This window comes from Onychomys torridus, chromosome 1, assembly GCF_903995425.1.
Source record: "Onychomys torridus chromosome 1, mOncTor1.1, whole genome shotgun sequence".
Lineage (NCBI taxonomy): Eukaryota > Metazoa > Chordata > Mammalia > Rodentia > Cricetidae > Onychomys > Onychomys torridus.
This window is the reverse complement of record NC_050443.1, coordinates 148,413,869-148,441,831: the sequence shown is the minus strand read 5'-3', so window position 1 is coordinate 148,441,831 and position 27,963 is coordinate 148,413,869. Positions and strand designations below refer to the sequence as shown.

The 27,963-nt window shown below is 42.6% G+C and overlaps 1 non-coding gene and 1 pseudogene across 1 annotated transcript; one reads left to right on the top strand and one right to left on the bottom strand.

Annotated features, from left to right (window-relative positions):
- Positions 1 to 1,259: 1,259 nt before the first annotated feature.
- Positions 1,260 to 14,315, top strand: LOC118578114 (annotated as a pseudogene).
- LOC118576966 lies at positions 3,731 to 3,897 on the bottom strand. Its single transcript, XR_004944149.1, has one exon. It is a non-coding gene; the product is annotated as a U1 spliceosomal RNA (small nuclear RNA).
- Positions 14,316 to 27,963: the final 13,648 nt, after the last annotated feature.

Sequence of the window (27,963 nt, the reverse complement as noted above, 5' to 3'; positions counted from 1 at the left end):
GTGGGTGTATACACACCGTTGTTAATGTTCCTGGCTGGCATGAGATTTACATGCTTCTGTGTACAGCTCCCAGCTCTCTTTATCTCAGACAAGTAGGCTATTTAGTTTTAGTGGTGGAAACTAAAATTGTAAACATTGGCTGTGAAAGATCTTTGTCTTGCTGTTTCTGAGAATTTTGAATTTACATCCAAATAGTTTCCTTACAAATTGTGTCATCGGGACTGGAGAAATGGCTCAGGAGTTATGAGTGTTTGTTGTGCAATTGTGAGGACTAGAGTTTGGATCCCAGCACTCATGTCTCAATTGAGGCATCCTGTGAGTATCCCTAACTCCAACTCTGAGAGATCTGATGCCCTCTTCTGGCTTCCATATTCTCACTGTTTTGTGAATTTCCATCGTCACTTTGTACAGTTCACATATTAACCTGGCATTCATGTACCTATCAATTACATACTCACTTTAGCATCTTGCTTCCTTTACCTGCTGAGCCATTGACATGCTTTGGTTCCCTAGGCCAGGAGAGCACTTTTGACTAATAATCCATGATTGTGTTATGACTGCTTTCCTCCCTTTGGCCCAAGCAGAAGGATCCTCAGTACTTACTAGTATTAGAGACAAAGACTTAACATTGTTCACTGAACGTTACTGGTTGGTGTGGACACTCGTACAAAGGAAGACAGTTGCATCTGCAGATTGCTCACTTCTCCAATGTGCTTTCCAGCTTTCCATCTGTGATTCTAAGTGACCATATGAAATACTGGTTCCCAGTGTGAAAACATTCCTTAGCTATTTGGGCTTCTGAAAATTCCATTAGAAACTTCACAAAAATATTTGTGCAAATCCAAATGTGCACTTCTTTTGGGTTTTTAAAAAAAGACATAAGCCTCACTGGCAAGCCTTGAACTCACTATGTAGCACACACTGGCTTCAGACTCATAGTGATCCTCCTGCCTCAATGTCCCAAATTCTAGGACTATAGGCATGAACCACCATGCTTGAAAAAAATGCATATCTTAATATTTTGGTCTAAATCTTGCCTTACTATTTTTTAAACTCTGGATTTTACCATCTGTTTTTTTTGTTCGTTGGTAAACTGGGCCAGTGGTCACAATAGAGGCACTTGTGGAGACTCTTAGGAACTCCACATGTGTACGTGTGTGTGCAGGTGGGTGCCCACAGATGGCAGTTATGTATTGAAAAGAGACTTTCTCTGTTTTCCTTTGGCAGAAGGAAGTTTAATTGAGTGCCTACCGCAACCCATGGGTACTTTAAAGAACACCACATTCTTACAACAGTTCTGGTAGGGGAGACTGATCACTGCTCCCACTTTTTGCAACTAAGGAAGCAGAGGCAGGGAGGTTAAACAGCTTACTCACATTCACATAGCTCATAAGTGGCAGGACTGGAATTCAAACCCAGGCCTTTCTGAGTCCAAAGTCCATTTTCTTTCCTGTTGTCTGATCTCAGTAAGATATTTGAGATGCACATATAACTCTCATAATACCTTTCTGTGGACGTGTATGAGCATCAATCCTTCTACAATTACTTTGAAAAGAAAGATGTATGTAAAGTGCCTACATCTTAGGCATAGAAGTCGAGGGACTTGGAGATATGTATACACTCATATCACCATTCCCAGATCAAAGCAAAGAGTATTTCTAGCAGCTCAGAACACTGTCTAAAGCCCCTTTGCAATCACAACCTGGCCCCCATGCATACCTAACTAGAAGCTTTTCTGGTTTCATAGCAACACACAGCTTTTCCCTTTTGTGAATGTGTGTGGAATTGGCAATACAATCTCTTCTGTAGCTTCTTTCTAAAATTTTTTTATTACATTATTTATGTTTGTGTGTGTGTGCACACATACAACTCATGAGACATGATTCTCTCCTTAACCACGTGAGACCTGCAGATTGCACTCAGGTCGTCAAGCATGGTGGCAAAGTGACTTCACCCACTGAGCGGTCTCACCAGCCCAGCTTCTTTTACGTGAAACAATTGCTATGAGGATTGTTTATGTTGTTCTCCTGGAGGTTTTCTGTACGTGTATAAGTAGATGTGGGGGATGCGTTTCATTTGTGTTGACTTTCTGCTAAGTGTAATAGGTTTTCCTTTCAGTGCTGAGGATTGAACCCAGGACCTTGGGCCTAGCAAGCAAGCACTCTGTTGCTGAGCTACCTCCCCAGCTTCTCAAAGCTGGCCTTCCCTTTTGGCTTTAAAAGTAATGTTTTCAAAGCAGAGCATTTGGAAAGTAGGGAAAGGCACACAAAGGAATTCTGCTACCCAGCGATAATCACTAAAGCGCTTGATTATACCCTCCCAGCATGCTCTCCCTGTGTGCGTGTGTTTGCTAGCTTCGGATTCTGTCTCATAACCTGTTATTTTCTCTCAGCAGCTCATATCAACATTTCCCAGGTCGTTAGATATGCATTCTTCTATAATAACTTAAGACTATTTTTAAAATGCTTTTATTTTCACGATTATCCTTTTTTAATGTTAGTGGTAGGGAAATATGTAAAGTAGTCACAAGACATAAAACAGTGACAGAAACCTTGTCTTTCCCCTGCTCCAAGCTCCCCAAAGTTTCAGGCTTTTCCCTTCCAGTGTGCTACCCTGCAGCTGTTCTGGGCACATATAAATAGATGTGAGGACAAATCATTTTTCTCTTCGTTATGCACAAATGTCAGCACACTGAACTAATTTTACCCTGTGCTTTCTTTGCTTAAGGCTTCAGCGAGGATGCTTTGTATCAGTATTTAAAGAGCTTTCTTATTTTTAAAATATAGGATTAAATGCTTGTGCAAGTACAGAGCGCAGCTACCTGGGAGGCCATTTTTCATCAGATCGGCAAACACAAAATGACATTCTGCTTTGTCAGTGACATCACTCACATAACACAGGGGGCAGTAGACTGTTTGTATCTCTGCAGAGAGCAGTTAGGCAGTGCTTATCAAAACTATGCAGGAACTCTGATCAGCAATCCACTTCTAGGAAACTGTTTCCCTGTGTACTGGCCCCACATATGACATCCTGTCCATGCATGGGTTTTGTTGTTTTCATTTTCTTTAGAAATATTATATTTTATCATAAATACCCAAGGCTTCTTAACTGTATGCACACATTTAAATGCTTTCTTTTTTTGAGATGGTCTGACGATGTAGCCCAGGCTGCAATCTTCCTGTCCCCCAAGTGTTGGGATGACAGACATGTGCCCCCAATGATCGACACCTTATTTTTAAAAGCTAGAAAATTTCTAACATAGTCTCTTTCAGGTTTTGGCTCCAAGATGATCAAAAGAAGAACAACAGTCATGGCCAAAGGGGTTGTGGCCATGTGCAGCCAATTTGCTGTACAAACTGTGCTCAGTGTGTGCCCAAGGACAAGGCCATTAAGAAGTTCATCATGCAGAACATTGTAGAGGCCGCTGCTGTCAGGAACATATCCAAAGCAAGTGTCTTTGATGCTTATGTGGTTCCCAAACTCTGTGTCAAGCTGCCTTACTGTGTGAGCTGTACCATTCATAACAAGGCGTCATGAATTGATCTTGTGAAACCCGGAAGGACCAAACACTCCCACCATGATTTAGACCTGCTGGTGCTGCCCCATAACTTCCACCAAAGCCCATGGAAAGAGGTGGCTTTGTAGGAACAGAAGGAAAACAACTTGAAGAAATAAAATGGAAGGTATACTTTAAAAAACAAACAAATCTAACATAGACAACAAAATACACAAAGGAAGGTGTGAACACAGTCCCTGCTACCACAAATTATGTAGTCACAACATCTGAATTTGGGGAAGTGACAGAGATATTGGATCTATTGTACAATGGGCGTGAGCCTTGGAGTGAGAAGACTGCCTTTGTGATCATAGTATCTCTCTCCCCTTCTAGGTAAGCATGGCACTTCAGTGTTTTAGAGGAAAAACACTGGCTAATAGACTTTCAAACTTTGAGAACAGTCTTCAAAACATTTCACATAGTCTGAAAGTTACAAGTATATAGCCAGAAGTTTTCTCCCATCCCACCCAGCCCCCATGGTCCTATAGAAACTTATAAAAAAAAATCACTCAGAAGCTTATATTAATTATAACTGCTTGGCCATTAGCTCAGGCTTATTACTGACTAGCTCTTACTCTTAAATTAACCCATAATTCTTTTTTTCTCCTTTTTTTATTTATTATATTTGTGTTTTAATTTTACACATCAGCCATGGGTTCCCCTTTCCTCCCCCCTCCCATCCCCCCCGCTTTGCCCCAGCCCCTCCTCTCCATTCCCATCTCCTCCAGGGCCAAGACTCCCCTGGGGATTCAATTCAACCTGGTGGATTCAGTACAGGCAGGTCCAGTCCCCTCTTTCCAGGCTGAGCAAAGTGTAAGCCCAAAGTTCCAAACAGCCAGCTCATGCACTAAGGACAGATCCTGGTCCCACTGCCTGGGTGTCTCCCAAACAGTTCAAGCTATTCAATTGTCTCACTTATCCAGAGGGCCTGATCCAGTTGGGGGCTCCACAGCTTTTGGTTCATAATTCATATGTTTCCATTACTTTGGCTATTTGTCCCTGTGCTTTTCCAATCTTGGTCTCAACAATTCACACTCTTACAGTCCCTCCTCTTTCTCAACAATTGGAGTCCTGGAGCTCCACTTGGGGTCTGACCGTGGATCTCTGCATCCACTTCCATCAGTTATTGGATGAGAGTTCTAGCATGACCGTTAGGGTGTTTGGCCATCTGATCACCAGACTAGGTCAGATCAGGCTTTCTCTCAACCATTGCCAGTAGTCTACAGTGGATGTATCATTGTAGATTTCTGGGGACCTCTCTAGCGCTTTGCTTCTTCCTGTTCTCATGTGGTCTTCATTTATCATGGTCTGTTATTCCTTGTTCTCCCTTTCTGTTCTTGATCCAGCTGGGATCTTCTGCTCCCCTAAGCTTTCTTTCCCTCGAACCTTGCCTTTCATTACTCCCACTGTTGTCCAGGTTGTTCATGTAGATCTCATCCATTTCTCTGTCATTGGGTGATCCCTGTGTCTTTCCTAGGGTCCTATTTTTTAGGTAGCCTCCCTGGAATTGTGTAGCAGTCTAGTCATCTTTGTTTTTCATCGAGTATCCTATGAGTGAGTACATACCATGTTTGTCTTTCTGAGTCTGAGTTACCTCACTCAGGATGATTTTTTCTAGATCTGTCCATTTGCCTGCAAACCTCATGATGTCAATCAAAACGACTATGAGATACCATCTTACACCTGTCAGAATGGCTAAGATAAAAAACACAGAAGATAGCTTATGCTGGAGAGGATGTGGAGCAAGGGGAACTCTCCATTGCTGGTGGGAATGCAAGCTTGTACAGCCACTTTGGAAATCAATATGGTGCTTCCTTAGAAAATTGGGAATCCATCTCCCCCAAGACCCAGCTATAGCACTCTTGGGCATATACCCAAGGAATGCTCAATCATACCACAAGGGCATTTGCTCAGCTATGTTCATATCAGCATTGTTTGTAATAGCCAGAACCTGGAAATATCCTAGATGACCTTCAACTGAAGAATGGATAAAGAAAGTATGGTACATATACACAATGGAATACTACTCAGCAAAGAACCCATAATTCTTAATCTATGTCTTGCCATGTGTTCTGTGGCTTACCAGTCTGCTGGCATGTTTTTGTTCCTTTGGCAGCAGCTGGCATCTCCTCTCTTCTGCCGTTCTTCTTCTCTCTCTAGTTGGAATGTACCACCTAACCTTATTCTACCTCACCATTGGCCAAACAGCTTTATTTATCAACCAATCAGAGCAACACATATTCACAGCATACAGAATGACATCCCACAGCACAAGTGTAACACTGTCAAAGAAGGAATGTTTCTGTACTTTTATGAAGGCCATTAGAAAGAAACATCATTTAAAAACTAAGGTAGGTGGCCGAATGGCTCAGCAGGTATAAACACTTGCTGCCAAGACCTGAGTTGGATCCCTGAGCCCTACATAAGGGAAGGAGAGATCTGACTCCAGCAAGTTGTCCTTGGACACCCCCCCACACACACACACACATGCTGTGGCACATGTCACCATCCACCAAGTAAACAGATAAGACAAAATATTAATAATAAACCGAAGGGGGATGGGGAGGTGGCTCAATGGGTAAGATCCGTTGCTATTCAAGCATGAGGAACTGAGTGTGAATTCCTAGCTACACATAGAAAGCCAGGCATGGTTGTGCAAGCCTGCAACCCCAGCACTGTTGGCAGAAGGGTCAGGAAGATTGTTGAGGCTTGCTGCTACCAGCCTAGCTCCAGATTCAGTGAGAGAGCCTGTCTCTAGACAATAGAGAGTGATAGAACTGCCTTCCTCTGGTTTCTGCATGCACACTCATGGGGGTGCACACCTGGACACACATGTGCCCACACCACACACACACACACACACACACACACACACACACACACACACAGTAGGAAAAATGCTAGAAGCCGTATCAAAGGCTTTTACAATTTTTCTTCCTGCACAGTAAGGTAAGTTATTCAAGAATCCTCTCTTTTTGCCCAATCGTAGTCTGTATCAGCCCTCCTGCCTTCCCAATGCATCTTTGTGCTTGACTGAAATAAAAGTTTCCTGAATGTATTTGAACAACTCAAAGCTGTTCTGTACACAGTTATATATCCTACCGGTGCCAACACCAAAGCATTTCAAAAACTAAACGTCACTGAAGAGAGCTCAGCTGCCCAGGAAAAGTAGCAGTCCTTTAATTCATCCTGGTGTATAAGTAAGGTATGAATCAAGAGGAAGCCCAGGATCCCCATGTTCCCATTTTACCACTGAACAGTGTCAGGTGGAGGCCAAGTGGGTCTCAGCCAGCGGAGCCCTGAACTAGAGGGTCTTGTGTTTGTAGGATCTGGGAGCTAGGAAGAGGGTGTGGTAGGAAATGCTAAGTGTCAGAGTGGTGTCAGGTATGCCTCCCTGCAGGTAACTGGGAAAGGCCTCTGTGGAGAGGCCCCCAAAGAGAGATGCCTGAGTGAGGAAGGCAGATGCAGAGGGCCCAGCTGGGACCTGAGTCCTTGATAGTGACTCCTGTCTGAGATCACAGTACCTTGGCTGTGGTACAAGTCTGGCGTAGGAGGGCAGATTTTTCCCATGTATTCTGTAATTGCCTGTGGTCAAGCCTGAGAGATCACACACAGGTTTGGGGGCAGAGGTCAACCTCCTCGGTATGATTGGAAACAATTTAAACGTTCCTCCCTAGGTTACTGACTACAGCAAGCCCGTACATTGTTTTACAGTATAGTAGAGAAACCTGGCAGCATGGCCAGGAGCCTCACCGGAAATAGATGATTTACTTGAAATGAATGATTGAAGAGAGGGTAGAGGGTTTAAGGAATGTGATGGCCACAGGGCTAATAACAGCAGGGAGGCCATTACTGTCCCTAGATCTGACTGAGTGCAGGAGAGTCTGCTGAGAGAAGCCCCTTAAGGGATGGGCGGTTCAGTAGACAAACAACTGCTTTGGAGCTATAGCCTGCAAGGTGCCTGGCCTGTTAGGACCCAAAGAGAAGACATCCCCAGGAAACCATCTGTCTTTTGCCGACTCTTTTTCTCGGCTTCACCCAACTGAAACCAGAGAGTCAGCAAACCCATGTGATGTGGCCTCTAATGGAGAAGGACATAAAAACTGGAGAAAGAGGAGAAAGTTGAAGTTGTAGAGTCAAACAAACCGTCTGGCTCAGCAGTTTCACTGTAACTATATGCATGTTCAGTTTGGAATCCATTATGCAATTAGTTGGTTTACAGATATACCTTTTGCTCATTACTTAGTCATTTGATAGTATTTGCATGCCTGTTCTAATTTCCATAAGGTAGATGGGAGAGAGTGGCTGATAAAATCTCCAGAAAATTAACACTAACGAGCATGGGGACCAGCTTGTCTTCCTGTGTCTTTGTTAACTCTAAGTATAATTATTGATCTTTGCCATTTTAACAGAGGGAAATTCTGACTTGGTGTTTTAACCATTATGTCTTTGACTTCTAGTTTTACATAAAATACAAGACCAAGTTGCTTTTAATATACCATATCTCATATGACACTGGAGCTTCCCAGCTGAAAAGGGCCTCCTGATATCTAAAGGTAAAGCCCACAGATTACCTAAGATTTTTTTTTTGTTTTTTTGTTTGTTTGTTTGTTTGTTTGTTTGTTTTGTTTTGTTTAAATGGAGCTGAGGACTGAACCCAGGGCCTTGCGATTGCTAGGCAAGAATTCTAACCACTGAGCTAAACCCCCAACCCCCTAAGATGGTACAGCCCATAGCTCACCTAGTATCTCACAGCGAAGCTCACGGCTCACCTAGTATCTTATGGCGAAGCCCATGGCTCAGAGCTTGGCATTAATGTTCTAGATTCTCACTTTGTTTGCTTCTTAGTGAAGTCCTCCCTCCTGGCTTGTTGACTTCTTATCATGTCCTCATCTGGCCAGAGTTCTCTGGTATCTCTTCCTTACCCCCATGATCTCATATGTAAGTCAGACTTTTCAACACTGTGACAAGAACCTGGAGGACAATTTAAGAAGAAAGCTTTATCTGGGGTCATGGCTTCCAAGGTTTCTAAGGCTGCCCAGATCCTTTGCCTTAGACCTGAGCAGGGCAGTGGGATCCTGTGGTATAGAAAGCTGCTCCCTTCTAGAAACGAGGAAGCAGAAAGTAATAGGAAGGGACAAAGGTGAAGCTATATACACTTCGAAGGTGTACCACCAGAAACTCACTTTCTTTTATTATACCTTACCACCTAAAAATGCTACCACCTCCCACAATAGTGCACCAGCTAAGGACTAAGCCTCGAATACATGATGAACATATTGGAGACATTTCACACTGAGACAATAATACCTTATTGAAATGAAATGAAAAACCATTGGACTGATTTCCTTGAGGCTCTGCGTCCAAAGACATTACAAACTAGGCTTTCAACTTAGAAATTTTGGGAGCTCATAAAAGTCCCTGCCCAGCCTAAGTTCCATGGAAAATCCTAGCTTTAGTCACTGGCCAATTATTTCCTGTCTAACATTTGTAAAGCAGTTGAGCAATGCCTTGTAAACTTTACCATCCATGCAGTTAGCCTGGGAGCAGTGTCCAGATGATGAAGAGTGTTCAGATCCTTAGGTAGATCTTAAGAATACCTCCCTCCCATCTTCCTCCCATGCTGCTGAGAACAAACACTAGACCTTAAAAGCACTCTACCACTGAGCTCCATCATTAGTCCTTCTGAGACAGGGTCCCAGACTGGCCAGGAACTTGCTGTATAGCCCCAAAGGGTCTCAAATTCATGATCCTCTTGTTTCCACTACTGGAGTACTCAAATGCTGGGATTCCAAGTGTGAGCTGCCACGCCTGGGAAGAGTGTTTCTAACCTCCTCCCAGGCAAAGCTGCTGTGGCAGTCATAAGGACTCTATTTTCAGTAGCTATGATACAGACCACAAATACCCAGAAGCATTGATTTGGAAGCTTAGGACAAAAAAGATTTGAGCTTTGTTTGTAAGTACCACCTTATACATAGTCTATGTGTATAAATTAAATATGTATAACATTATGTATAAAAGAGCAATAGCAGTTAAATATGGTTTAATATGTTAAAAATCATATTTGGTTTCAAATAGTATGCCAGGTATTGTAGATCTTAGACCCAAACATTCCCAGCACTCTCGCTGCCTGATTCTCTTTAAATACTCTACCTCTATCCTTCTGAACGGGAATGAGCAAAGATTTTCTCTTCAGGGAAGAAGTTAGGAGGTTGGTTTTATAGATCCCAGTTAGTTCTCTTCCCAGGTCAGGGGACCTATTTATATAGATAGATCGCTTGCTTAGTTGAAATATTTTGAAGGGCACAAATGTCTTTTCCCTAAACAAGCCACTAGATGGTAGTGTAAACTCTCCTGACAGTGGACTGTTTGTTGAGTTTAGTTGAAATGAATTCAGGTCTATTCTGTATTTGTCCCGTGTCCTGTGACTTTCCAAATTGGTACTCCTTTGTGGGGAAGCTAAGAACTATTCCCAACCTGGAGAAACTGTTAGGTGATCATTGCTTTTAGCATAGAAAGTCTAAGAAGGTGGTTAAAAACAACTGTAGTAACTTTAAACTCATCATCTACAAAGAAATACTCTGCTTAGTACAAATAACCCAATTTTAAAATGGGGTACAGAATTAAGCAGGGTGTTCTCAAAAAATGAAACACAAATGGCTGAGATACACTTAGAGAAATATTCAACATCCTTAGTCATCAGGGAAATGCAAATAAAAATTACATTGAAATTTTATCTTACACCAGTCAGAATGGCTAAGAGCAACGAAACTAGGGACAGCTCCTGAAGGGGAAGAAGTAGGGAGAGGAGAGCACTCCTCCACTGCTGGTGGGAGTGCAAACTTGTACAGCCACTATGGAAACCAGCATGTCGGTTCCTGGGAAACTGGGCATAGCTCTTCCTGGGAAACTGGAAATAGCTCTTCCTGGAAAAATAGCTCTTCTTCAAGATCCATCTATACCACTTTTAGGACTATATCCAAAGGACTCTACATCCTACTATAGAGACACTTGCTTGTTTTTTTTTTCTGCTTTATGCATAATAGCCTGAAATTGGGAACAATTTAGATGTCCATCAACTGATGAATGGATAATGAAAATGTGGTACATTTACACAATGAAATATTAACTTAATTGTTTAAAAAAATTAGAAATCTGCAGGTTAATTGCATGGAGATAGAAAGAATCATCCTGAGTGAGATGAACCCAGACCTAAAAACACAATACTGCATGTTGTCTCTTATATGTGGATGTTAGCTTTCAATATGCATGCTTACATCCCATGTAATCAGAGAAGTTAGAGATCTGGTAAGGAACTGGGGTGGGGGTCTCCTAAGGAAGGAGAAATAGAATATATTGTTATGAAAGGGCAGGGGTGGGGGCTAGAATAGGAGGATCAAGTGGGGAAGTGTGGGGGGAGAGGAGGTGTGGTGTTTGAATGAGAACGGCCCCCATAGGCTCATATGTTTGAATGCTTGGTCTTCAGTTGGTGGAACTGTTTGGGAAGGATCAGGAGGTGTGGCCTTGTTGGAGGAAGTGTGTCACTGAGCGTGAGCTTTGAGGTTTCAAAAGCCCATGCCAGGCCCAGTCTCTATTTCTCTCCTGTTGCCTGTGGATCAGGATTTCAAGCTCTTGGCTCACCAGCACCATGCCTGTCTGTTTCCTGCAATGATGATCATGGACTCACCCTCAAAAAATTGTAAGCAAGCCCCTAATGAAATGCTTTCCTTTGTAAGAGTCGCCTTGGTCATGTGTCTCCTCACAGCAATAGGACGTGACTAAGATGGAGGGGCAGAGTAAAGGAGGGACTTTAGGGAGGGACAACGAACACTAAGGATTATTTGAGGACCATATGGACACCTACTACTGTAGAAGCTTCCTAACAGACATACATATATAAAAGAAATCTAAATGGAGTTACTAAACAATGGCAGAGACAGTGCCTCAATGAGACGTCTTATGCACCAAGTAAAACCTCCACTGCCAGGAATAGGTTACATCTAGTTGAATTTATTTTTTGAGCTGAGGATCGAACCCAGGGCCTTGCGCTTGCTAGGCAAGCACTCTACCACTGAGCTAAATCCCCAGCCCCCATCTAGTTGAATTTTATGCCAAAAGGGCATCAAGGAAACCCCCAAACATCTCCAGCATTTGCAAAGACTGTTAGCTGTGCTCTACAAACTGATGGTAATGCCCTATTGCTGAAGAAAACACATATCTCATTGGATACAGACAAGTTGAGCTGGTAGCTAACTAGGGGCTTCACCCCTCCTGACTATTGTTCACTGTACTGTGTGTACTCTGCACTTGATTAGGGGAGAAAGGTAACCATCAACCCAGCTTCAAACCCTGAGTTGTACAATGGTGACCTGCTGGCAAGCTATGATGCTGGTGGAGTAGCGGCACACTGTGGGAGTAACCAAATACTCCTGATTGGATTTAAGACCCATTCCACAAGGTGAAACTCGTCCATGACACTGCTCAAGTGGCTAAGAACTTGAGACTGGATAGGCTGTGGACCTAGGGGAAACCCAAATACTATTGTTCTGCTAAAGGAACATAGCAACAAGATACTGAATAATATTATGTTATGCCCATCGGTCAGTGCCTCGCTCAGTCATTATCAGAGAAGCTTCTTCTTGTGGTAGGTGGGAACTAACACAGAGACCCACAGCAGGATAATACACAGACAGTGCGAGATTTTGGAGTACTCAGTCCTAAATGGGATGCTGTCATCAAACCCTCACCTCAGACTCAGGGAACTGCAGAGGAGGAGGCAAAAAGATTTTGAGAGCCAGCGAGGATGAAGGACATCAAGGAAACAGTGTTCCCGCAAGACAACAGGACTGATGCACAAATGAATTCACAGACTGTGACAGTGTGCGAGAGACTGCACAGCCTACCAGATGGGGTCCCAGCGTTGAGATGGGGAAGTGGACAATAGGCTAGCCAAGAAGTATTTGCAATTGATGCCCACTTTCAAAGGAAAATATTCCTTTTCTCCAGTGGAATCTCCCTGGGTATGTTAACCACATTTCAGGGTAGGCCCTATGCCCGGCAGTAGATGGTCAACACAAAATAAACTCCATGGTATTTTTGTAGACTTTTGGTCTCATATTGCTTTGTTTGAGCACTTTTTTGTCTTACTGGTCTTCTACTGACATATTTTGGTTTCCATTTTGTGAGAAGTATGTGAGTTTCTTATTTTTTTTAAGATGTGAAAGATGGAGTTGGGTGGCTAGGAAGATAGATAGGATCTGGGAGGAGTTGGGGAAGGGAAAAAGTGTGATCAGAATATATTGTATGAAAAAAGTTTTTTCAATTAAAAACTTTTAACAGAATAAAAAAAAAAGAAATATTCTGCTTTGTATGGTTCTTTTCTTAGCTGCATTAAGAGTGGAAGCATGAGCTATGTATGTACCATTAGCTAGTGCTCTCTCTCCCTCTCTCTCTCTCTCTCTCTCTCTCTCTCTCTCTCTCTCTCTCTCTTCCTCTATTTCTATCACTTTTTCTCATTCTCTCTTCCCCCCTTCCTCTCTCCTAATACTGTTTGCTCTTTTTCTTTGGAGAATCCTGATAAATACAACTAATAAGGGGATAGTTACACTAGGTTACTTTAAAACAATCAATTTAGCATACAAAAGAGACACTGAGTTAAATAAAGCAAATGCAAAGGTAACTGGAAACCTCCACTGCTGTGGTCTCTCACCCCAGTCACACTTCTCTGGGGCCTTGTGAAAGGAGGTGCCCATCTGTGACCTGCACTGTTGTGTGTCTAACGCTGACCACAGCTTTTGCCACGTCATAGGCACTTGATAATATTTTTGGTTGAATGAATGAGCAGTTTTGAAATCTTCCAAACAGAAGGAAAGATGAGCACTTAGTGTCACAGGATCAGGAAAAAGTTATGACAGCCATATACTCAGCAAGAAGTCGGTATCCAAATCTGCACACGAGTTCTAAATTCCAGCTTTAAAAAATTCAACAGAAAAATAAAAATGTGGACAAGAATTTCACAGCATAGGGAAGCTAGTCAGCTCATTAACCTGTTAAAAAAAACCTGCCTCATTAATCGTCAAAGAAATGCACTTTAGGGTTGGGGATTTAGCTCAGTGGTAGAGCACTTGCCTAGCAAGCACAAGGCCCTGGGTTCGATCCTCAGCTCAAAAAAAAAAAAAAAAAAAAAAAAAAAAAAGAAATGCACTTTATTAAAACAGGAACAGAACGACACCCAACCAATGAGACTGTCAAGAAGTTGGTATTCTAACTATAAAGGATGGGTAAGAACATAAAGTAGAAAAAAAAAACATACATTATTCATAGGAGTGTAAATTACTATAACCACTTTAGAACACAACATAGCATAAAAAAATTCTTCTACCCAAGGATTCTACAGCCCTACTCTATCAGTCCCAGTGATCAAACACCTGACAAAAGCAATATAAAGGAGAAAGACTTTATTCTGGCTCACAGTTCAAAGGTATAGAGTCCATCAGGACAGAAGAAACGGCAGCAGGAGTGGCCCAGGGCTGGAACAGTGGAAGCAGGAAGGGGCTAGTCACATGGTAGCCGCCAGGAACCAGTGTGTTCAGCACGAATGTAACCCCATCTTTATGTCCCTGCAGCTACATCCCATATTCAGAGCAGTGCAGTTTGTAATGGAAAGACGCAGAAATTTGATCAGATACCTACCGACAGGTATACGACTCTGTTGATGAGCAAAGAGAAAGATGGCATGATGATGCCAGCTCTTGTATAGTCCCCGAAGAATGTCTTCTATACTGTCCAACCAGAAAATGCAGAATAAATGATTTTTTTTAAACCCAAGCAATGTAGTTCATCATGTCCCTTCTTTTTCCTCCCACTTTCAAAATGATTGATAAGCCAGATGTGGTGGCTTTAATCCCTGCTTTAAGTCCCTTGGGAGGCAGACAAAAGCTGTGAGTTCTAGGCCAACCTAGTCTACATTGAGAGGGTGATATAGTGAGACCTGTCTAGAAACACACAAACAAACAAATCAAAACAAATTTAAACTTACAGTAGTAACTATGGCTCTAAAAGAGAAATAATTTGCCAAGTTGAAAGTCTGACTTTACAAAGTCTAGAGTGTGAGTGTACAAGAAAATACTTTTAAAAATCATTTCAGGACCAACTTTGAAGTAAGTTTGTCAGTCTCTGACTTGCACACTGACTTCATCTTCATTTTGAAACCCACTTACACCCTAATAAAATGAGCCAGAAAAGCCATGGGAGGGTGTGGTCAGTTCCTTTCGCAATAGTAATGACCTAATGCCTGCAAGAACTGCCCTTTCCTCATAGCTGAGGCCACTTCAGCCACTGATGAAAACAGCAGATGCTTTAGGACCTGTCTCCTCCCGGTCAGCAGATGCGAATGGCCCTCTCATTGAAGAACAAGGGTGCCAAGGAGTCTGTTTACTTCACTAAGCCCCATTATGAGAATACCAAATGTGCCCTCAGGAAAAGCACCATTCGTGTTAAGGGTTGAATTCCATCTCTCAGGAACAGAAAGAAGGCAAGGAGGAAGAAAAAAAAGATCTCTTGGGAAACAGGAGACTCAGTTAATATGCTAGAGGAAGGAAATGTAAAAGCATAGATCCAAGCAAAGAGTGAGAAGATTAGAGGGGTCAGACAATTTGGCCCCTAGTGCTGGGGATTGCTAACTAGTCAAACTCTAATGCCCTGTAGTTTTGAGAGAGCTGATTAGAATGTTACATCTCAGCTCCTTTATTTGAGGGATGGACAAAATAGAAGAGCCACCTTGCAGAGTTATGAGAATATAATAATGCCCATTTCATTCTTAGCCTACTCCGCAGCAGGGGCACAATGACCTTAAGAGGGGGTTCTGGGTTCTGAGTTGAGTGGCTTGTTTTATTTATCAAAGGTTGCTTTAGAAGTCTCTTAAAAGGTCTTTATACTGCCAAGTTCATGTTCTGTATTTAAGCCACCAGCTCATGATGGCTATCCAGAAGGCACAATGACAATGTAATTCTGCCACAAAACATGGGTTAGGTAGCAGCCGAAAACAACAGCAGTGCAGATTATATCTCTGTGAGTGACACTTCTGAGCTCCAGAATCCTACACAGAAGAACTTGCACGTGGCTATGTCAGGCCTTTCTAACTTGGCTCATCCAAACTGGAGCTCTTCCATCGATGAGTTGGCTCTTTCTCCATCTCAGTAAACTGTGTTTTTGGACATCCAGATGCTCAAGCCAGAAATATTAGAATCATCGCCAAGTCACATCATCCCTTTTAAAAAATAATGTTTTTTTAAGTCTTTGAGAATTTCTAACAATGTATTTTGACCATATATATATTCCTCCCCCAACTCTTCCTAGACCCATCCTTAGCCCATCCACCAATTTCTAGTTTTTTGTTTTTTCTTCTTCTTCTCCTTCTTCTCCTTCTTCTCCTTCTCCTTCTTCTTCTTCTTCTTCTTTTAAAAATTCCTGAGTCCAACTACTCCTGGGAGTGTGACTTGCCTTAGAATGTGATCATCCAACCATGGATCACACCATTAAGAAAACTGACTCTCCTTATCCCAGCCACTATCAAATGCCAATAATTCCTAAGTTAGTGGTGGGGTTTCATGGTTATCCCAGCCGCTCCCATGATGATATTTTGTGTGGCTTGATCTAAAGTAGGTCTTGAGTATGTTGCCACAATCGATGTGACTTTATATGCACAACTGCCCTGTTGTGTCCAGAAAATGGTTTCCTTGAGGTTATCTATCATCTCTGGCTATTGCAATCTTTTCATCCCCATTTCTTGGAAGATTCTTTGAGCTTGAGTGGAGGGATGTGATATGTAAATCCCATTTAGGGTTGAACATTCCAGGGGTTCTCATTATCTGCATGGTGACCAGTTGAGGGTTTCAGTCTCATGGTAATTGCCATTTACTACAAGCAGAAACTTCATCCCTTTCTAAAAGAACATTTTTTCATGTTAGAAAGTCAATAAATAGTACATAAACCAGTCCTTGCTAAAGATATTCAATAATGAAGATGACTTCATTTCCAGGTGGATTTCTCACCTGGTCTTTGCTTTCTCTTGAATTGTTCTGTGTGTCACTTAATGAGCCTGCTCTCCAGAAAGTTCTCTATAGGCCCTTCGTCCCCTGTGTATGTCTATGCCAAGGCTTCCAGGGTAATTTCTTCTATTCCTCTCTTTGCTGGGGCTCGGCTTATCGACCTTTGCTTAGCATTCCCAGGACCTCTGCTCTGACTTCTCCACATCATGGCAAAGCTTCTGCTCCCTCTCTCTATTCTGGCTCTCTTTTCTCTGGACCATGTTGATGGCTTCCAATAGTTGATGGCTTTCATAGTAAGAACGGTGCCATTTGTTATTCTCCCCAGAACTCTCTCAGTTTTAGAAACCTAGACTTGGGGAATTGGAGATGTAGTTTAGTGGTAGAACACTTCCCTAGCATGTTCAAGGCCTTGCATTGAATCCTTAGTACTAGTAAGAGGGGGGCGGGATTTTCATTGGCTCTATTCCTTACTTCTAGAAAGTTCTTCATAAAGATTTCTTTTTTCAGACTTGTCTCCTTCAGAGTCACTGTTATTTCCTGAATAGTTGTCTTTCTTTCCTTCCTCCAGTTTTACTTTTTCTTTGATTTTACTCTTGCTGGTGCGTCCTGAAGTCTCCAAAGAGAAAGAGAGGAAGGAATGAAGAGAAGGATTTTTTTTTTATGAGCTCTGCATGTGTTTAATTCTGCTTTTCTGCAAATTTTTCTTTGTAATGTACCTCCCCTCCCCTCCCCTCTCTCCTGCCTTCCCCTCCCCCTGCCCCTCCCCTGTCCCTCCCCTCTCCCCTGTCCCTCCCCTCTCTCCTGTCCCTCCCCTCTCTCCTCCCCTCCCCTCTCTCCTCCCCTCCCCTCTCCCCTGCCCCTCCCCTTCTCTCCCCTCTCCCCTGTCCCTCCCCTCCCCTCCCCTCTCTCCTCCCCTCCCCTCTCCCCTGCCCCTCCCCTTCCCTCTTTCTTTCCAACTCTATCCAATTTCATGAGAAGTTTTACTTTTGTCCGGCTCTTGGGAACATTAAGAAGTCAGCTGGGTGGGTCCCCATCACCCTGAGTTGCAATGTTCTCCTGTAATGAGCCTTTTGTGGTCATTTCTCTCCGGTACACCTTAGTTCAGGATAAATCCTCTGTTTCTCAGCTCCCCCACGAGATCTATGTGGACATGACTACATCTGGGACAGGAATGTGCTGCACATTTTGAACCTGAACATTTAATTAAGTGCCAATCAGATGTCCAAGACCCCTTTGGCATATTTGGGGAAGCTCCTTTCTGCCATTCTAGTTTGTTTTCTTGGGATTTCTTTCTCTTTGTTTAATGTTTTAGCTCCCAACAGGGCTTCATACAGGAAGTTTAGGCCACTCTCTACTCATTCATCTCCCAGAAGCATGATAATCATCAGATGATTCTTCTTCATTAAACTACAGTTGTATCACTTCTTTTTATTGTTTTTCATCATACAATATTTTCTGTTCTGCCATCTACACCTTTCTAACTCTGATTTTCAGGTGAGATGAAAGTCCTTTTTGTACATGAGGCTGATGATGAAGTTTCCCATCCTGGGTTCTGAGCTGGGGAGGGCAGTGGCTAGGTCTGTGAGCAACATGAACAAATCCTGCTGCCCATCAGAACTTCCTGTCTGTCGCTTCTTACCCTGGTGTGGTACTTGGGAATTTCCAAGAATTTGGAACATACTTCCCCAGAACTATGGATAAAGGCCAAACAAATCTCCCATCTCTGTTCATGTATTCTGAAATGAAATCATGCTGTTAAATATTTTAATAATACAAAAATTCGCATTTCAGCATTCCAAAGCACACTGGTTTTCAGAAGGGTGTTTACTTTAAATCTGTCAGCAAATCTTATTTTAAAAACTGTAATGAGACAAACGGGATAAAGGTGACAGGGATAAAGACTGTCAGCAGCAGAAGTACAATGAAAGAATTCTTCCTGATGTAATCTTGATGAAAATGTAACATCTTGAAATGTAATCTTGGAAACGTAACAAATTGCTTTAAACCAAGACAAGCGTCTGTCCTTTGTGTATTATGCATATATGTAAATAAACACACACATACACACACACCCAACATATACACAATTAGTCTCACTGTATGGCCCTGGCTAGCCAGACTTGCTATCTAGACTAGGCTGGCCTCAGACTTACAGAGATTGGCCTGTCTCCGTCTCTTGGATGCTGAGATTTAGTGTGTGCACCACCATGCCCAGCTTGTGTAATATTTTTATAAAGGGCTTCACCCAGTTAGCCAAGCACCTTTAGATACACGATCTTATCTGGGATTTAGAAAAGATGTATGTAGGCAAAAATGAGCTGTCTCCCATTTTACAAACCAGGTAAGGTGAGTGCGGTTGAGAGTGATTAATGACTTGCTCCCGGGTGGGTCCCACATGACAGACTGCTGTTCCCCTCGTCCTGCCTGCTTTAACTTACTTGAGTGCATGTGAGGATGACGCCCACCTAATGATTATATGCCTCAATGTGTGTTTATAAATATGAATGATGAATGCCTGAAATCTACCTATACCCTGAAGCCAAGAGTTACTATGACAGGTTTAAAATGTGGAATGTAATCAAAAAATAAATATCTGGGCTCCTACCATAGTTATTATGCATAACTCCTTAAACATTTGATAAGAGTGTCTTTTGTATGCTAACAAAATAGTTGGCGCCTCAAAGGGCTCACCTAGAACTTCAGATTGGCCAAGAAGGCCAGGTCCGAAGTGGACTGTGGCACTCTCACACTCCCGCACCTTATCCACAGGAAGTGGTAAAGGGCTGGCTTCAGTGAGGTCAGTCACCGGTGGGAAATGATTATTCAGTATCTTTGTAATGGCACCGGCCTGAAAACCTTGGAAAGAGGGACTTCAAAGAGCTCCCTGTTGGGTGAACACATGAGAAGTGGCATTCCCAGAGAGACAGGAACCTCAATACCCCTGCCCATACCTCTTCCTTCTTACTGTTCCCGAGCTGTATCCTTTATAATAAAACGACAATGGCAGGCAGAATGGTTTTCAAGTTCTGTGGATCACAATAGCAAATTACCACAGGGTGTCTCAGGAAACCCTGAAGTTAGTCAGATAGTAGGACCAAGGGTGGAGCTTAGGATATAGCTCAGTTGCCAAAGCACTTGCTTGGTATACACAAGACCCTGGGTTCCATCTTGAGGACTTGGGAGGGATGGAGATGAGGCAGAGTGCCAGTGCCAACTAATCTGGTCTGTAAAATACATGAGGTAGGAGTGGTTTTGTGAAGCTGAGCTTCTGTGTGAGAATTAAACTGTAGAATGTACACACAGTATCTGATGAGCTGGAAAAGTAGCTGGTAAGAGAAGACCTTCAACCACCTGGATGCCTGCTCTAGCTATGAACTTCTGCCAGACTGCCCAGTCATCCTGGTTGAAGAGGTCCTCGATAGCCACCACTGGATACTCCCGGATGAAGGACTTATACAGGTCAGCCAGCTGGTAGGACGTGAAGTACCTGCTGGCATCATCAGGGGACTTGAAGTCCAGGTCATACTTGCTAGATGTGAAGAACTCAGAGGCAGCCACATCTGACCACTTGGAGCCCTGCTGGAGCCCCCCAGCTTTGTAATCACGTGATTGGTCTGAGCCGTTGTTTCTGTCACCTCACTTCCAAGCTAGTGCCTGAGCCCAGTGTCCTGTCTAGGATGGCCGCAGGCAAGACCCCTACCCCAGCAGTTCTGCAGGCAAAATAAAAGCCTCTGTGACCCATTAAGAAAAGAAGACCCTCAACAATAACAGGAAATCATGAAGAAAGTAAATTTGGATATTAAAGTGTTATATGCTGAAAACTAGGAGCCAAAAGATGAATTAAGTAAACATCCACGCTACTTCACTTGAATTTGTCCCACCTTCCCACTCCCTCCCACTTCCTCTGGGGACAAGGTTTCTCTGTGTAGCTTTGGAGCCTGTTCTGGATCTTGCTCTGTAGACCAGTGCAGCAGGAATCTTTAAGAGTCTTATTAATAAAACAAACTCAGGGCCAGGTATTGGGGTGAACGCTGAATGATCAGAGAAGCAGAACAAGCCACAGCTACCTCACCTCACCAGTTCCTCAGCTGATCCTGTTTCCTCAGACTGGAAGCCTCTGAGTCCTCATCCAAATGAATCTCAGCTGAACTGCTGCTCAAAAGCCTAAAAGCTTAACCAGCTAAAAGCTTCTAGTTTCTGGTCTTCATGCCTTATATACCTTTCTGCCGTCACTTCCTGGGATTAAAGGCTCTTGTTACCGTGCCTAGCTGTTTCCAGTATGGCCTTGAACTCAGAGATCCAGATGGATCCCAAGTGAAAGGATTAAAGGCGTGTGTGCCACCATTTTCTGGACTCTATGTCTATCTAGTGGCTGTTCTCTTCTCTGACTCCAGATAAATTTATTAGGTGCACAATATTTTGGGGAACACAATACCACCACAGACCAGGCTGGCCTTGAACTCACAGAGCTCCACCTGCCTCTGCCTTCTGAGTGCTGGGTATAAAGACCTGTGCCACCATCGCCTGGCTTCACTTGAATTTGTTATGGAGCATTTCTCTCCTCTAAGGAAAACAATGACAAATACGATATCCAAGCACTATATTTGTAGCCTTCTGTGCTAATAATATGTGACTCGTGGGGTCCTTGATGCCTCATGGAATGATCACGACAGTTATTAAGAAAATGCACAGATAGGCTGGAGAGATGGCCCAGCAGTTAAGAGCATTAGCTGCTCTTGCAGAGGACCTGGGTTTTGTTTCCAGCACCCACAGGATGGCTCACAACCATCTGCAGCTCCAACTCCAGGAAATCTGACACTCTTTTCTGGTCTTCACAGGCACTAGGCATGCACATGGTGTACATACATGCATACTGGCAGAACACCCATACACATAAAATAAAAATAAGTAAATCTGAAAAAAAAAGGGAAATGAAAATCCACACATTCTCTTATGAAGGTAAGATGGGCTGGAGGTTAGGGGTCATCCCTTTCACTCCCCTTGCTGGATATATGTGGATGTTTCTGTTGTCTGACTGAGTGGGAGGTGTCTTAGAAGTTGTTTCAAATGATTCTTCTTCAACGGAGGTGCTTGCTAAAAGACTCAAAGGAACATTACAGCTCTAGATGCCATGCAGTGGAGCCTGGTCAGGGTGAGTGAGTTTAGAGGCTCCTTAAAGATAAAGAAAGAAAACAGGAGCTGAAGAGTTACATGTTGTACCTGTCACACAAACATGAGGACCTGAGTTTGGATCCCCAGCACCAACATAAAAAGTTAGGCATGATGGTATAAATTTGTAAATCAGAGGTGGAGGTGGGGAGACAAGTGGACCCCTGGTGATCATTGGCCAGTCAGCCTACCCAGTCAGTGAGCTCCAGGTTTAGTAAGAGACTCTGCCCCACAAAATGAGGAGAGTAGATGAGGACACCTTATAGTGACCTCTGACCTCCACATGTATGTGCACACATGCACACACATGAATGAACAAAGAACACACACATAAGGAGGAGGAGGAGGCATCAATAGTGACTCAATTACGAATCAAGGCTCTGAGACTCTTTATTCCAGAGCTAGACCATTTTTACCCATGAAATTAACTAAACTGTTAATGCTTTCTTTGTGTTCTTGGAAAAGATTATAGTAATAATAAATAATAATAGTATGAGAGTACAGTTCATACCTCAGGGCATTTGATAACTGGCTGTGTATCCTCAGAGTAGCTGACCTTCAGGAAACATTTTATAGTGTACCTTGGTTATACTTTTTCCATAGACACTTAAATTACATTCTTATGTATGGAAAACACAGGTTCCAGGAATTGCTGCTACATACACCAAGGATAGATTTATTTTGTTTGCATATCACTATATTTATGAAACAGATACATTTGGACTGTCTCCTGCATTCTTACATTCTGCTGAGTACTAAGAGTAAAAGGGTAAATGTGATTGTCTCAGGGCCAGAGAGAAATGCCCTCTAGTAAGGAAGACGGAGCAAATGCCCTGGTGACAGAGGGAGAGGTACCAAAGGTGAGGGTGACTGGGACTCTTGACCTTTTCTGGTAATTTTCCTTAAGGACACAATACCTTAAAAAAAAAAAAAAGATGAGTGACAAATATGATTCTCAAACTTGACCTTGCTAGTTGTGGCTTGGGCAGAAGTTCTTGCCTCATTTCTCCAGAAGTAAAGGAAGTGACTTGGGTGACAAATTATAGATTCTGCAGAGTCACAGGCAAGCTAAGTGTTTAACTTTGTGTTAAGGGCTGGGCCCAGTATACCTTGACAAATATTCAATGCTTGCCAAATTGGTTCCTTCCACCTATCAACACATAGGAAAAGGAAGGGCCTACTAGATAGTCTCATGGATGGGGCAAGTTAAAGGCAGGTATTTGTCCTGTTAGTTTATTATTTGCACATTGACATATTAAACAGTTGAAACAACAGCTTAGTTTAGCAACAGCAACCTAAGACCAAGACTAAATTTCTTAGGTGTTTAAAATAATAACAGCAGAGCTTTGTTTGAACACAGATTATTTCACTCATTCATTTTTTAGTAAGCATAGACAACAATGAGCTTTTCTATGACTTTTTTTTTTCCTATGTAGGTGTGTGCACATATTTGTGTGTGTGCTGGAGCACATGTGTGTGCATTGTGCATGGAGGCCAGGGGTCATCCTCAAGTGTTGCTCTTTAGGAGCCACACCTCTTATTTTTGGAGACAGGTTTGTTCATAGGTGTGTTCCAATAGGAATAGCCACGGAGGTTAGGTAGCTCCTAAGGGACCAGTGGGGAGGAGAGGACCTTCCAAGGAAGGGGGATGTAGAGTCTAGTGTTATAAAGAGATAAAGGGGGAACTAAAAAGGAGGATTAGGTAGAAAAGGTAATGAGAGGGCAGGGTAAAGGAGAGAAAGCGAAGGTGGACAACTAACAATAAAGACCTTTTGAAAAGCCATATGGAAATATACTGTCATAGAAACTTCCTAAAATATAGACATACATGAAAGAAATTTAAAAGGAGTCACAATATAATGAAGGAGACAGTGTCCCAAGAAGACATCTTATCCCACCAAATAACACTTCCACTGCCAAGAATGGGTTAAGTCTTGCTGAGCTATTGGTTAAGCCACTCCCAGAGGCCATACACTAAGGCTACTGGTCACTCTCTATAGCCTGAGAGTTAGGTCCTACTACTGAAGATAAGACTTCATTATGTCGTCAAATGTGGAGGAAGTGAGCTGGTGCCCAGCTGAAAGTTTCACCCCTACTGACAAGTACTCATGGTTCTGGAAGGTACTTTGCAGACTGGAGGTTTGAAAAAAGGAATTATCAAGTTTCATCTGGTGATCTACCTGCCTGCAAGATATACTGGTACAATAGTGGTACAAATGTTATGGAGTAACCAACCACTTTTTACCATTTGATTTAAGGCACGTTCCATGAGGTAGAACCCATATCTGACACTGCTAAAGTGGCCAAGAACCTAGGACTAGATAGTCACAGGCCCAGGGGAAAGCCTACTACTATCAGTCTGCTACAGGAACATAGCGATAAAATGAATCTTAATGGTGAATTGCTATACCCATAGAGCAGAGTGTCACCTAACCTTATCAGAGAAGTTTCTTCTTATAGTAGATGGGAATTTGCAAAGAGATCCACAATTAGACAATGTCCAGGGAATGGGAGACTTTGGAGCACTCAGCCCTAAACGGGATGTCTTTATCAAACTCCTCCCTTCAAGGGTCAGGGATCTATGCAGAAGAGGAGACAAAGATTGTAAATGCCAGGGGTGGTGGCTGACTCCAGGGAAACTGTCTTCCAGATACATCAGTGCTGATAGACATATGAACCCACGGAGACTGTGACTGCATGCACAAGAACCGCACAGGTTCAACCCGGACGAAAATCCCAGCCCTGAGAAGGGAAGTGGACACAACGTCCCACCTCTAACCAAGAAGCTATTTGTAATTGATACCCGCTGGGAAAGAGAAAATCAGTTTTTCCCCCAGTGGAGTGTCACTGGGTGTATCAGTCACTCTCCAGGGCAGGCCCCATGCCCAGGAGTAGTGGGGGCAACATAAAATAGACGCCATGCTTTCGTGTGCACTTTTGGCTTCATTTTGGTGTGTTTTGTCCTATTTCAGTTTTCAGTTTGTCTGTTTTAATTTTCATTGTTTGTTGTTTTGTTGGTTCCATTTTGTTCTTTAGAGAAAGAGAGCAAGAAAAACAGGAAGTGGGGTGGAGGGAGGTGGGGGAGAAGCTGAGAAGAGTGGGGAGGGGAAAGAAAAAAATTAAAATGAAAAAGCAACCTCCCCAATACAACAGAAATTTAAAGAATATAAATCAAATTCTGTAAATCTTGAGATCGCTATCAGATAAAAGGATCATTTCTGATATAATTGAATGGACAGGTTACTTCCGGTAACATGTATTATGAGCCATCAAAGCAATACAAGTGAGACAAAATGTCAGTACGCGTTTGAGTATTTTAATCAAATAGCAGTGATTGTAAGAATGTGGAAAATGTGTGTGTGTGTGTGTGTGTGTGTGTGTGTGAGAGAGAGAGAGAGAGAGAGAGAGAGAGAGAGAGAGAGAGAGAATGTGTGCTTGTACATGTGTGCAGAGGCCAGAGGTCAACATCAGATTTCTTCCTCTGTATTGTGAGACAGTCTCAAAACTGAAGCCTGTCCATTTGGCTAGGCGGGCTGGCCAGCAGTACTCCAGAGTGAGCCTGTCTCTACCCCTCTCCTGGCACTGGGGTTTACAATCACTCTTGGCTTTTATGTGGGTACTTGAGATCTGGACTCTGTAAATCATACTTGCTTAAAAGTCTCCTCAGCTCTGAAAATATCTTTTAAAAGAAAGCAAAACAGAAAATAAGGCGGCTGAGTGAAAGACACCTAAGTAACGAGTTGGAAATTTTTGGTTAATTTTTAATACAGGAACGTGTGTGTGTGTGTGTGTGTGTGTGTGTGTGTGTGTGTGTGTGTGTGTGTGTGGTGTGTGTGTGTGTGTGTGTGTGTGTGTGTGTGTGTGTGTGTGTGTGGTGTATGGGTTGGACCAAAAGGCAAAAGTCGTTTGGGGGAGGGGAGGAAGTCTACCACAGTGAGCACTAGGAGGATGAAGGCAAAGTACCCACAATCCCTTGTTGGAACTAGCTGACGAGTGGACCAGGTAACTAGGTGGAGGTGTACGGATTATAGAAGACCGCCAGTCAGTTCCAGACAGTGTCAGAGTTGATTTCACAGCCAGCTTATATACAGTCTTGAAGGGCAGAAGCAGAACAATGCACAGCATTGGCATTCAACCACTATCTATCCTGTCCTTGGGTCAAGGAGCAGGCAGTTTCATTTTCTATCACAATGTACCTCTGGCTGGAGTCAACAGCCTGTGTTTAGCTAGATAGTTTGTTCTTTCCTGTGGGAAATGAGGACTTTATCACAGCCCTTTAAGGAGACTCTACAGGCTTATCAGGACTTTCTTACAGCCCTGGAGCAAGCAAGCAAACCTGAACTCTATTGACTCAGAATAGACTCAAGGGTTGGGGATTTAGCTCAATGGTAGAGTGCTTGCCTAGCAAGCACCAAGGCCCTGGGTTTGATCCTCAGCTCCAAAAAAAAAAAAGATAGACTCAAGATTCAAAGTGGGAAACTGAGTCACTTGTGGACTCCCTCAATCCCTTCTGTGGGAAGTTTTAGTTTTAAATACCCTGAGTTGTGAAATAGCCTTCTCAGTTCTTTGTCAATAGCAATGGACTGGAGTATATTCACTTTTATTCAAGACTCAGAACATTGGAACATTCTGTGGTAAAGTCATGGTGACACATGATTTTGACAAATAGTTTATTCAGGTTATAAACAATGTCATCGGCATAATTGGCTACTTAATTATTATTTTTAAGTATATTGTACAAATTCACATAGTCAACATCATGGTTTCCACGGTGATGGCATAGATTCTGTTTTTACTTTTGTCTCTACAGTAAAACAGTGAAAAATTAATGAAACGGTTATATCATGCTATAATTATATGATCTTATACAGCAATTCCTAGCCTCTTTTATCATACATCACACCAGCTATTATATACAATAGCTTTCATCAATTGAAAATGAAATGCTTACACTTTTAGAAATGGTCATATTGTATTCCATCAGTTCTCTGTTATTATCTTTTGCATTTACCATAAATTTTAAGCCAATAAAAATGTAGTAGAAATTGCTGTTGTCTAAATAAGCAAAGCTATTCCTTTAGCCACTTAAAATATTACTATATGGTTGAATATAATTTCACTACTTCAGTAACAGTAAAACACACCAAAAAAGTTTAGTGAACAACCTTGTAACCAGTAAGTACATATAAAATTCTGCAATGTAAAATAAACAAAGCGGAATAAACGTGTTGGCATATAGATGGCAGAGAAAATAAAAATGAAGTTTAGGGAGTCAGAGATCTGTTAAGGCTATGTTGGTCAAAAGAACCAAAGAAGGGATGAAAGTTAAACTGATATGTTCCACAGTCCACAGTGCCACTGGGAACCCAAAGAACAAAAGGGTTTGTGTGTAAGGAAACAAGCCAGAGATGGAAGTGATAGCTCTATGGAAACTGGCGTGGAGAACACAGTGTGCATAAACATAGGCCATAGCCAGCTCTCGAAAATCTGAAGTCAGTTCAGTGTCTTTCTAGAAAGAGGACTTCTGAATGAACTGTGAGATCCCATTCTACTCAGATACCCTAACAGATGTCCTGGTCAGTGCTTCCAGAGGAGTTTAAGTTTGTTAAATATAGCCGATGATTTCAATCACAGTTGTGAACTAAAAATGTATTCTGTTTCCTAATGTAAGCTTGGTTTGCTTAAATTTAAACTGACATCTTTAAAAAAAATCAGAATTTAAAAAAGGAAACAAGTAGCAGGGCATGGTGGCACATGCCTTTAATCCCAGCACTCGGGAGGTAGAGCCAGGCAGATCTCTGTGAGTTCGAGGCCAGCTTGGTCTACAAAGCAAGTTCCAGGACAGCCGGGGATACACAGAGAGACCCTGTCTCCAGTCCCTCTGACCCCTCCCCCAAAGGATACAAGTATTGGTAACATCATTCCACTTCATAAATACTGGCTTGCTTTTTCTTTAATTTTATTTCAGTTATCCTGCCTTTTCACACACTTATCCTACCTCTCTAGGTACGTGGGCATTTGGAGCACTAGTTTCTTAACAGAAAGAGCTTGTCTGAGGCTTGTCTGGGGCATCTACCAATACATCTGCTTTATTCTGTTTGAGAAACTGTCAATCATGCAGCAGCTGGCTCTCCACAAGCTGCTCTAGTATTTCAACCTTTTGTTTAGAACCAGGGAAAATCGTTTTAA